The following is a 10,789-nucleotide window of genomic DNA, read 5'->3' as shown; positions in this document are numbered from 1 at the left end:
CATGTACAGTGTGTATCACTAGTTGATGATTAAGAAACAGATTCTATAACTCTAGAACATGTACAGTGTGTATCACTAGTTGATGATTAAGAAACAGATTCTATAACTCTAGAACATGTACGGTGTATATCACTGGTTGGTGATTAAGGAACAGATTCTATAACTCTAGAACATGTACGGTGTATATCACTGGTTGGTGATTAAGAAACAGATTCTATAACTCTAGAACATGTACAGTGTATATCACTAGTTGATGATTAAGAAGCAGATGCTATAACTCTAGAACATGTACAGTGTTTATCACTGGTTGATGATTAAGAAGCAGATTCTATAACTCTAGAACATGTACAGTGTATATCACTGGTTGATGATTAAGAAACAGATTCTATAACTCTAGAACATGTACATTGTATATCACTGGTTGATGATTAAGAAACAGATTCTATAACTCTAGAACATGTACAGTGTGTATCACTAGTTGATCACTGAAAACAGAATGTATAATTCTGGAACATGCACATTGAAAGGGGTACATTGGAGTCACCCAGTGGTCGGTGGGTCGGTCGGTGGGTCGGTCCGATGCAAACTTATGGATGGAATTCAATTAAACTTCATTTAATGATAGAACATACTGAAAGGAAGTCCAGTGTGCAAGAACCATAGCTCCATTTTAGAGCTCTATTATATTACAGAGTTATTACCCTTAGTTTCTTTTTCTTGCGTTTTAACTGTTGCAATTGAGTAATTTTACTAAGATTTATGAACGAACACCAAAAGGCAATTGGCAGGTGCTCATTTGAAAAGATATCTGTCAATTCAAGCCCAAAATAGCTCAATTTCCAATAGCGTTACTAAAGCTTTTCGGCTAGTTAGTTTAAATTTCATCATTTGCCGTCCGGTCATGCCAAAATATAAATAATTAACATTGACTTACAATCGAAACATTAAAGGGACTAGACACCGAATGGTCCCAAAATCGGCAAATACAGTATTTCCTCAAAACATGTCTAGAATTATCATTACAAACTATTATGAAGCTTATGATACATCATTTAACGTGTTAGAAAGCGTGGGTATATGTACATGTTTTGCCAGATGGGTTTATGACCTTCTTGGAAATAAATGTTCTGTTCTGTTCTATGTATCTGTTCGTTGCTGTCTCTACTATAAGTTTACCCGTTTAAAATTGCGCATGATGGTTTCCCAGTTTATAGTGCGTTAATTGAGCATGTGAAAGTCACGTGATTAGTACAGATACATATATCGACGCTAATAGATTTACTCCGTAATGTTATTAATCTGTAGGTACAAATACTTGGTTAACTGTTATGACCTTATGTCATCTTAATAATTTAATATTGACAAAGACTATGGATTAGCTGAATTTTAATATGAATAGATCACCACACCAATCTGGGCTTAATGTGTTTGTACCTACATGCAAATTAGCGGAAAACCCTTTCTCACTGAATTCCAGATAACACCTATTTAAAAATTACTGGGATTTGCCACAGGCATCTGGATCATTGTTTGTCACTTAAATGTTGTTTAAAACCATTTTGGGTACATACAATGAGATAAACAACACATCTGAAGATATTTAGTGTCTTTGATATACAAAAAAGAAAGTGTTTTTTTGTATATCAAAGACACTTAATATCTTCAGATGTGTTGTTTATCACATTGTATTAAGCAACATTTAAGTGACAAACAATGATCCAGATGCCTGTGGGATATGCGTGGTAGACAACCTCAGTAAATTTTGATTTGGAAAAATACGCAATAATGTATAATGTTAAATAATGCGTCTTTATCGATGTGATACACCAGATAGTAATATTGCGTTGTACACAACGATATCAATTTTAGTTTTTTGACAATTTTCTTTTTATCTTGCAATGGTATCATCTGGTGTCTAGTCCCTTTAACACACGACGCTTCTGTGTCGATGTGTTACACAGAAGCCACAAGTATGAAGGTCATGGACAAAAATGAAGGCCGCTGACAACATACCTATTGCACAATCTATGCAAACCTGTACATATCTCTACCTCGAATCCGTGACATGTTCAAAGCATATCGTACATGAATCTCTCGTATGCATAAATCATTGGTTTCCCCACCTCGCACGTCCAGCAGATTTAGGAAAAATACAAAATTTGTTGCGAAGTGCTTAAAAAACCCCGAGCCAAGTTAATTTCTTGGGTTGCGATCTCACTGGGTTTGTCAAAATTCTGCATGTATGGGTTCTACTGTTTAATATTCCCTATATGCAATCCTTCTCTCTCTCTCAAACCTACACCTCGGCACATGCATTTTATCTAACCAGATTAGTTGATAATGAATTAGTTTGTAGTACCGTCTGTGTGTTGTAAAAAAAATTGGTTATTTCTAAACACTTCTCCCGTAGTAGAACGGGCCTACAAATCGTATTTGGTCTAGCTACGCCCCTGGCCACATCTGATCTAAAACCTGCCTACGTATCAATGGTCCACATTGCATTATGCAGCTTTAAAAATTATTCCAATGAAAGATGTCTCAATGCATTTAACAAAAATATAATTGTAGGGTGTTTCAAATACATTACATATAAACGTCAACTACGCCCCGTCAGGACAGCTCTAACTCTTAATTCAAGTATCAAAACAATACAAAGACGTGTTAAAATCCCATTGACACGTCACCTTATAGGATTGAGCGATATTTTCTTCTTCTTCTTCTTCTTCTTCTTCTTCTTCTTCTTCTTCTTCTTCTTCTTCTTCTTCTTCTTCTTCTTCTTCTTCTTCCAATAAAGTGCATCACCAAGTATTAGACAACAGCTACCTCCAGCCGGCCAATCATAGGCCTGCAAAAGTGTTTGATAAATCTCACACACAACTGTTTTTCTGTCGGATATTTCAACTGGTAAATCTCGTGCAAATCGTGCATCTACTTATGTTACAAGGACGTTCTTAATACTACAGAAATGTTTGTTTCCTGTGCTTTCCTGACATTTTTCTCATACAAATGTATGGTATCAGCCTGAGAAACAAGCAATACACTTTCTGTTGTCTAAATCGGATAAATCACCAGTAGCCGTTTGGTATGGAATTATCAACTCGCTACCCTCGCTGATAAATTCCATATCAAACGGCTACTCGTGACCGATGCTAAACATAGGTATCATTGCACTGTACGACCAGCCATGTACGTTAATTGGTATCATTGCACTATACGACCAGCCATGTACGTTAATAGGTATCATTGCACTGTACGACCAGCCATGTACTTTAATAGGTATCATTGCACTGCACGACCAGCCATGTACGTTTATTGGTATCATTGCACTGTACGACCAGCCATGTACGTTTATTGGTATCATTGCACTCTACGACCAGCCATGTGCGTTAATTGGTATCATTGCACTGTACGACCAGCCATGTACGTTAATAGGTATCATTACACTGTACGACCAGCCATGTACGTTAATTGGTATCATTGCACTGTACGACCAGCCATGAACGTTAATAGGTATCATTGCACTGTACGACCAGCCATGTACGTTAATAGGTATCATTGCACTGTACGACCAGCCATGTGCGTTTATTGGTATCATTGCACTGTACGACCAGCCATGTGCGTTAATTGGTATCATTGCACTGTACGACCAGCCATGTACGTTAATAGGTATCATTACACTGTACGACCAGCCATGTACGTTAATTGGTATCATTGCACTGTACGACCAGCCATGTACGTTAATAGGTATCATTGCACTGTACGACCAGCCATGTACGTTAATAGGTATCATTGCACTGTACGACCAGCCATGTACGTTTATTGGTATCATTGCACTGTACGACCAGCCATGTGCGTTAATTGGTATCATTGCACTGTACGACCAGTCATGTACGTTAATAGGTATCATTGCACTGTACGACCAGCCATGTACGTTAATAGGTATCATTACACTGTACGACCAGCCATGTACGTTAATTGGTATCATTGCACTGTACGACCAGCCATGTACGTTAATTGGTATCATTGCACTGTACGACCAGCCATGTACGTTAATAGGCATCATTGCACTGTACGACCAGCCATGTACGTTAATAGGTATCATTGCACTGTACGACCAGCCATGTACGTTAATTGGTCAGCCCTGCATGTATATTGTTCAGGCGGGAAGCGTGACATGGATCTTTCAAAGTGGCGGCCATCGAACCAACTTACCTGTTGCATGTATGTTTTGTGTGTTTTACATTCATTAGCCCGACTGATATTAAAATGAAATGTTTTGTGGGATTATGCCGAAACGTTTCTATTGATTTTGCGTTTTACTTGCAATTGCTGTAAGTAAATAAACCGTTCACATCGTCAGATCATTCTAAAAGGAAATGCGGAGTAGTTAAGTACCAAGTCATTTACAATTATATATAAGATCTCTAACAGTTGATTTTACTTATTATTTGCAAAGCTTATTTCTTAAGTTCACTAATGTTGGGGGGGGGGGGTGCCCTTGTCACCTGAAGTGACGCTCCACCAGTGAGCTGCCATGGTATGAAATAAAAACAAAAACAAGAGGAAAATAAACGGAAGGAAAAAGCTGTGTGAAGTTAGCTAAACATACGACATTGGACATTGGACATTCAAAAGTGAAAGTCGTGCTAGCACGACATTGGACATTGGACATTCAAAATCCAATGTTGTGCTGGCACGACATTGGACATTGGACATTCAAAATCGAATGTTGTGCTGGCACGACATTGGACATTGGACATTCAAAAGTGAATGTTGTGCTGCCACGACATTGGACATTGGACATTCAAAATCGATTTTTTTTGCTGGCACGACATTGGACATTGGACATTCAAAATCGATTTTTTTTGCTGGCACGACATTGGACATTGGACATTCAAAAGTGAATGTTGTGCTGCCACGACATTGGACATTGGACATTCAAAATCGATTTTTTTTGCTGGCACGACATTGGACATGGGACATTCAAAATCGAATGTTGTGACTAATTGAGTCGATAAAAAATAAGTCGACAGGCAGTAATAGGTTACTTAATCGGCTCATTGACAATACTTCGTGTTATAATACGTAAAACCAGATAAAGTAGATGTAGGAACGATTACAATTATATTTTTTGGAATCATCAATGCATGTGTATATTTTCCATATGTCATCATATACTGTGAATATAATTATCTTCACTTCGTTTATAAATGGTACTGGATGTGTAGCAGTGGTGTGTAAACAATTAAGCTTATTAAAAGTATGCCATTTCGAAAGCATTATCACTGCTTGTCTACATATAATCCACGACCATTCATAAGTATATTCATTTGAATCTTTCTCTGCATATGTGACATCATGTCTATCTGAATCATGCTTAAGTTTCAAATATTGCGATGGAACCGTAATGACAATGCTCTCTTGGTGTTTATAAATTTATAATGAGTCATTGCTTTTGTGATCTCTAACACTTTTCAAATAATTTTAAGACAATATCTCAAAAAAATTCCGAAAATTGCATGCCATCCGAATTAATTTAAAGTCGGTAGAAAACATTCATTCATAAAACATGTCATACATTAGTTTGAATGTGACAGCACGACTTTCATTTTTGAATGTCCAATGTCGTGCCGGCACGACATTCATTTATGACTGTCGAATGTCCAATGTCGTGCCAGCACGACTTTCAATTTTGAATGTCCAATGTCCAATGTCCAATGTCGTTCCAGCACAACATTCGATTTTAAATGTCCAATGCCGTGCCAGCACAACATTCGATCATTGAATCATTTTTGAAATCCCAATGTCCAATGTCTAATGTCGTGCTGGCACGACATTCATTTTTGAATGTCCAATGTCGTGCCAGCACGACTTTCATTTTTGAATGTCCAATGTCCAATGTCGTGCTGGCACGACATTCATTTTGAATGTCCAATGTCCAATGTCGTGCTAGCACGACTTTCACTTTTGAATGTCCAATGTCGTGCCAGCACAACATTCGATTTTGAATGTCCAATGTCGTGCTAGCACGACTTTCACTTTTGAATGTCCAATGTCCAATGTCGTGCTAGCACAACATTCGATTTTGAATGTCCAATGTCCAATGTCGTGCCAGCACGACATTCATTTTTGAAATCCCAATGTCCAATGTCGTGCTGGCACGACATTCAATTTTTGAATGTCCAATGTCCAATGTCGTGCCAGCACGACTTTCAATTTTGAATGTCCAATGTCCAATGTCGTGCCAGCACAACATTCGATTTTGAACGTCCAATGTCCAATGTCGTGCTAGCACGACTTTCACTTTCAAATGTCCAATGTCCAATGTCGTGCCAGAACTACATTCGATTTTGAATGTCCAATGTCGTGCTAGCACGACATTCATTTTTGAAATCCGAATGTCCAATGTCCAATGTCGTGCTGGCACGACACTCATTTTTGAATGTACAATGTCGTGCCAGCACGACTTTCAATTTTGAATGTCCAATGTCCAATGTCGTGCTGGCACGACATTCATTTTTGAATGTCCAATGTCGTGCTAGCACGACTTTCACTTTTGAATGTCCAATGTCGTGCCAGCACAACATTCAATTTTGAATGTCCAATGTCCAATGTCGTGCTAACACGACTTAACTTTTGAATGTCCAATGTCCAATGTCGTGCCAGCACAACATTCATTTTAGAATGTCCAATGTCGTGCTAGCACGACTTTCACTTTTGAATGTCCAATGTCCAATGTCGTGCCAGCTTAACATTCGATTTTGAATGTCCAATGTCGTGCCAGCACGACATTCATTTTTGAAATCCCAATGTCCAATGTCGTGCTGGCACGACATTCATTTTTGAATGTCCAATGTCCAATGTCGTGCCAGCACGACTTTCAGTTTTGAATGTCCAATGTCCAATGTCGTGCCAGCACAACATTCGATCTTGAATGTCCAATGTCCAATGTCGTATGTTTAGCTAACTTCACACAGCTGAAGGAAAATATCATTTATTGAAATAGCACTCTTGCTTTAATATAATTGAAAAAAACACGAAAAATTTAAAAAAATAAATATGATTAAAACTTAATGATTAAAATTATAATAATGATGATTAGAAATAGATGCTGAATATGGTTCTTGTGGTGATGATGCAGTTGTTGTTATTTTAAAGGATATTCCCAGGATCATAGCTATCGTATGAGGCCATGGTATAGTCGCTGATATCTCTTCCCCGACTACTTGACGTACTCCCACGCACCTGTATTTCTTCGCACCAACTGCCATCGACAAAACAACAACCAAACATAAGTTCCATTTCGCTTACTTCTGTGCAAAAGAACGTATTTTAAGCAAAAATATATATTTTGTATTTTTAGTTTTAACGAATGTTGATGGTTTTGCACTATGAGGATGCACTTTTGTTCGAAAGCCTGTCTGGTTAAAGCGATTTTTTTTCTTTATAAATAAGTACTTTAAATTTAAAAAAAACAACAACAAAAATACAACAATAACACATTTTAATCTCGTAAAACAGAAGTTTTAATTATCTAAACAATCCGAATTTAAGAAAAACACGAATATCGGCATTATCTGTTAGTTTTAGAAATTTTACAACGATAGTGTAAAAGGTGCCAGCATTTTCCCCTTCTTTAACCAAACCTGGGTAGCAGAAAATGTTTATCTCATGTTCGTGTGTACTAATATAAAACTATATAATATTGCACATTTGTGCAGACATTTTATGATAACGGTAGGTTGCTTCGTTTGTATTGGGATTTATGATAATATCTAGAATGGAAATAGTAAATGTCTTGACAAGTGGATAGTCTGATGAAATATGTAAGTACCCGCCTAGTTTACATGTTTCAGCGTCTATGGTACCGGAAGTGTCCCTCCATTCAACCGGAAGTGACTGAAGTGATGCTGCGCCAGTGAGCAGCTATGGTATAAATTTAACAACACATAGCTGGATTCAATAGCTGGAATATCATTGATGCAACAAAGATGTAAGATACAATTATATTCGAAGTTCATGATTAATATTATAATTACGATTGAATACGTGATAAAGATGACGATAACGGTGGTACCTTTGCTGCTGCTGCTGCTACTTATATTGTTGTTATTACATAGGATAATGATGGTGGTATATTAGGTTATCCAAATGTTAGCAGGGACATAATATTAAACATTAATAAAAGCCTTTTTTATTTGGCAGAAAACATCCCCACAGACCCGTCTTCCCAACAGAGCGATTATGGAGTTTGCCATCAAGGGAGTGATATCTCTTTTATGGCACGATGGGCGTATCGTGGCGACGCCTCACCGATGACGACACATCACCGATGACGACACCTCACCGATAACGCAACGGGAGATACCTCACCGATGACGCAATGGGCGACTTCTCACCGATGACGACACTTCACCGATGACGCTATGGGCGACACCTCACCGATGACGCTATGGGTGATACTTCACCGATGACGCAATGGGTGATACCTAACCGATGACGCAATGGGTTATACCTAACCGATGAAGCTTTGGAAGGCACATCACCGATGACGCAATGGATGATACCTCATCGATGACGCAATGGACGACACCTCACCGATTACGCAATGGGCGACTTCTCACCGAGGAAGACACTTCACCGATGACGCTATGGGTGATACATCGCCGTTGACGCTATGGGTGACACCTCACCGTTGACGCTATGGGCGACACCTCACCGTTGACGCTATGGGCGACACCTCACCGAAGCCGCAATGGGCGACTTCTCACCGAGAGAGACACCTCACCGATGACGCTATGGGCGACACTTCACCAAAGACGCAATGCGCGACACCTCATCGATGACGATACCTCACCGATGAGGCTATGGGAGACACCTCGCCGATGACGCTATGGGCGACACATCAGCGATGACGCTTTGGGTGACACCTCAGCGATGACGCTGTGTGATACCTCACCGATGACACTATGGGTGATACCTCACCGATGACGCAATAGGCGACACCTCATTGATGACGCTATTGGCGACACCTCAGCAAAACGCTATGGGGGATACATCACCGTTGACGCTATGGGTGACACCTCACCGATGACGTAATCGGCGACACCCCATGACGCTATGGCGAGGCCTCACTGATGACGACACCTCACCGATGACGCTATGGCGAGGCCTCACTGATGACGACACCTCGACGTTGACGACACCTCGACGATGACGTTATGGGCGACGCCTCACTGATGACGACACCTCGACGATGACGACACCTCGACGATGACGCTATGGGCGACGCCTCACCGATGACGACACCTCGACGATGACGCTATGGGCGACATCTCATTGATGACGATACCTCGACGATGACGCTATGGGCGACGCCTCACTGGTGACGACACCTCGACGATGACGCTATGGGCGACGCCTCACTGATGACGACACCTCGACGATGACGCTATGGGGGACACCTCAATGATGACACCTCGACGATGACAGTATGGGCGATACCTCACTGATGACGACACCTCGACCATGACGCTATGGGCGACGCCTCACCGATGACGACACCTCGACGATGACGCTATGGGCGACGCCCCACCGATGACGATACCTCACCGAATGACGCAATCTTGTAACCAGTAATTAATATTATCCATATATGCATTATCTAAGAAGTCGTTAAAGGTGTATCACTCAAGAATTATGCTTTTTATACACGTGTATGTATTGATATTAAATACGAGTGTCACTTTATATTTGTTTTCAATAAAAAAAATTGGTGAATTGCTATAAGAATACATTTATAGTGAACATGTTGATGTTTTATTTATAAAACGGTCAAATTTAAAGAATAAAATGATATGACTAAACTGTTTTATATTAAATGATAATAATTGACATGGAACAGTGTATAAGGTTCTTGAAGAACGTTGGCTGTGTCTGCAATTTGTGTGGTTTGACGCCAGGTCAATCGTAACAACTCGGCCATCTCCGGCAAGCTTCGAGATAGATAGACCTCGTAAATAGTAGTAAGGTGATAGATGTGCCCGCTTCTGGTAGTAAAATGGTCTGGTAGTAGATGTGTTCGACAGTCACCAAAATATATATTCATATAAATGCTATCAGATGCATTTCGGAGTCTGCTAAAATCTACTACTGTAAAGTGTGTATTTGTAGACAAAAACACTTTTACCGACTTTTGCTTAAATAAGAAATACTTTGCCTTGCATGATTATTTTGATATAACGTACTTCTTATGCCAACATCATGAGTGTGTTGTATAATTTTAACGTATCTTACTTCAAGATCAAGTCAACATTTATTATCCAGCCTTAAATTTGACTTCTTAGTCATATACTATTAGCTTATCATCATCTTCATCATCATCATCATCATCCTCCCACCACCACCACCATCACCATCATCATCATCGTCGTCGTTGCAGTCGCCGTCGTCACCACCACCAGTATCATCATCATAATCATTATCATCATCATCATCATCATCAACACAACCACCACCAGCACCACCATCGCCGCCGCCGTCGTCATCATCATCATCACTATCACATCATCATCATTATCATCAGCGTCACAACCACCACCACCATAATCACTGACGTCTACATCGTTGTCCTCGTCATTTTCATCATCATCATCATCGACATCGTCGCCGTGGTTGTAGTCGTCATTGTCACCACCACCACCACCACCACCACCATCATCATCATCATCATCATCATCATCATCCAAACACATTTTCATCCTCATCATATTATATACAAATCAAACAA

This window comes from Mya arenaria, chromosome 9 (genome assembly GCF_026914265.1).
Source record: "Mya arenaria isolate MELC-2E11 chromosome 9, ASM2691426v1".
Taxonomy (NCBI): domain Eukaryota; kingdom Metazoa; phylum Mollusca; class Bivalvia; order Myida; family Myidae; genus Mya; species Mya arenaria.
This window is presented reverse-complemented; position numbering follows the sequence as displayed.